This window comes from Lithobates pipiens, unplaced genomic scaffold, assembly GCF_037356315.1.
Source record: "Lithobates pipiens isolate NorthernLeopardFrog02 unplaced genomic scaffold, aLitPip1_a1.2 Scaffold_162, whole genome shotgun sequence".
NCBI classification, from domain to species: Eukaryota; Metazoa; Chordata; class Amphibia; order Anura; family Ranidae; genus Lithobates; species Lithobates pipiens.
In genome coordinates this window covers 3,212,025-3,214,383 of record NW_027507750.1, presented here as the reverse complement: position 1 = coordinate 3,214,383, position 2,359 = coordinate 3,212,025, and the positions used below count along the sequence as shown (strand labels likewise).

Below are 2,359 nucleotides of genomic sequence, written 5' to 3'. Positions count from 1 at the left end.
CCTGGACGAGCTCGCCCCCCTCACTACACACAGAATCAGGCTTCGACCCCCTACAACCCTGGACAAGCTCGCCCCCCTCACTACACACAGAATCAGGCTTCCACCCCTACAACCCTGGACGAGCTCGCCCCCCTCACTACACACAGAATCAGGCTTCCACCCCTACAACCCTGGACGAGCTCGCCCCCCTCACTACACACAGAATCAGGCTTCTACCCCTACAACCCTGGACGAGCTCGCCCCCCTCACTACACACAGAATCAGGCTTCCACCCCTACAACCCTGGACGAGCTCGCCCCCCTCACTACACACAGAATCAGGCTTCGACCCCCTACAACCCAGGACGAGCTCACCCCCCTCACTACACACAGAATCGGGCTTCCACCCCTACAACCCTGGACGAGCTCACCCCCCTCACTACACACAGAATCAGGCTTCGACCCCCTACAACCCAGGACGAGCTCGCCCCCCTCACTACACACAGAATCAGGCTTCTACCCCTACAACCCTGGACGAGCTCGCCCCCCTCACTACACACAGAATCAGGCTTCTATCCCTACAACCCTGGACGAGCTCACCCCCCTCACTACACACAGAATCAGGCTTCGACCACCTACAACCCAGGACGAGCTCGCCCCCCCTCACTACACACAGAATCAGGCTTCCACCCCTACAACCCTGGACGAGCTCACCCCCCTCACTACACACAGAATCAGGCTTCGACCCCCTACAACCCAGGACGAGCTCACCCCCCTCACTACACACAGAATCAGGCTTCGACCACCTACAACCCAGGACAAGCTCGCCCCCCTCACTACACACAGAATCAGGCTTTCACCCCTACAACCCTGGGCGAGCTCGCCCCCCTCACTACACACAGAATCAGGCTTCGACCCCCTACAACCCTGGACAAGCTCGCCCCCCTCACTACACACAGAATCAGGCTTCCACCCCTACAACCCTGGACGAGCTCGCCCCCCTCACTACACACAGAATCAGGCTTCCACCCCTACAACCCTGGACGAGCTCGCCCCCCTCACTACACACAGAATCAGGCTTCCACCCCTACAACCCTGGACGAGCTCGCCCCCCTCACTATACACAGAATTAGGCTTCGACCCCCCACAACCCTGGACGAGCTCGCCCCCCTCACTACACACAGAATCAGGCTTCTATCCCTACAACCCAGGACGAGCTCGCCCCCCTCACTACACACAGAATCAGGCTTCCACCCCTACAACCCTGGACGAGCTCACCCCCCCTCACTACACACAGAATCAGGCTTCCACCCCTACAACCCTGGACGAGCTCGCCCCCCTCACTACACACAGAATCAGGCTTCTATCCCTACAACCCAGGACGAGCTTGCCCCCCTCACTACACACAGAATCAGGCTTCTACCCCTACAACCCAGGACGAGCTCGCCCCCCTCACTACACACAGAATCAGGCTTCCACCCCTACAACCCAGGACGAGCTCGCCCCCCTCACTACACACAGAATCAGGCTTCTACCCCTACAACCCTGGACGAGCTCGCCCCCCTCACTACACACAGAATCAGGCTTATACCCCTACAACCCTGGACGAGCTCACCCCCTCACTACACACAGAATCAGACTTCGACCCCCTACAACCCTGGACGAGCTCACACCCTCACTACACACAGAATCAGACTTCGACCCCCTACAACCCTGGACGAGCTCGCCCCCCCCCCCCCTCACTATACACAGAATCAGGCTTCCACCCCCTTTCGGCCTTTTGGCTAAGATCAAGTGTAGTATCTGTTCTTATCAGTTACCAATAGGTGGCGCTTGCTTCCGTCCCTGTTCTACGGCGAGGTGGAGCAGGGGTGGCGGTTGCTATGCAAAGCCTGTTGGTGTAAAGGTGACCCGGAGCGGTTCGTAGCCGAAAGGGAAGCCTTCTGATGGGGGCGGAGAACCACTGGTCGGCGCCAGGGGAGGGGACCCTGGCCTTCTGGCTTGGATTGTGGCAGCTTTAGCTCCAGTTTTTCGGGAGGGAACGTTTAGCTCTCCTGTTCCAGCAGGGGGGCGGCCAGTACCTTTCGAATGTAATTAGGTAGGAGTGACGGGAGTGAGGGTGTGACCTGATGGCAAAGGGTCTCACCAAGCTCCTTGATCTTCATGCCTTTCTGGCTGGGGTGGGGGCTGTCGTGGTCTGGGTTGGGGGGTCACCTGCACACATATGTACATGATCATTTGCGTACATATGTCCCTGATCACACAAACCAATTATTATACACTTAACGGAATTTTTTTTACCAAAAACATGTAGCAGAATACATTTTGGCTTAAATTTATGACACAATTTGATTTTATTGGATTTCTTTTCAAATAGAAAA

At 56.9% G+C, this 2,359-nt stretch overlaps 1 pseudogene; it reads left to right on the top strand.

The window, feature by feature from the left end:
• The first annotated feature begins 1,742 nt into the window (after window positions 1-1,742).
• Window positions 1,743-1,827, top strand: LOC143986488 (U2 spliceosomal RNA; annotated as a pseudogene).
• Window positions 1,828-2,359: the final 532 nt, after the last annotated feature.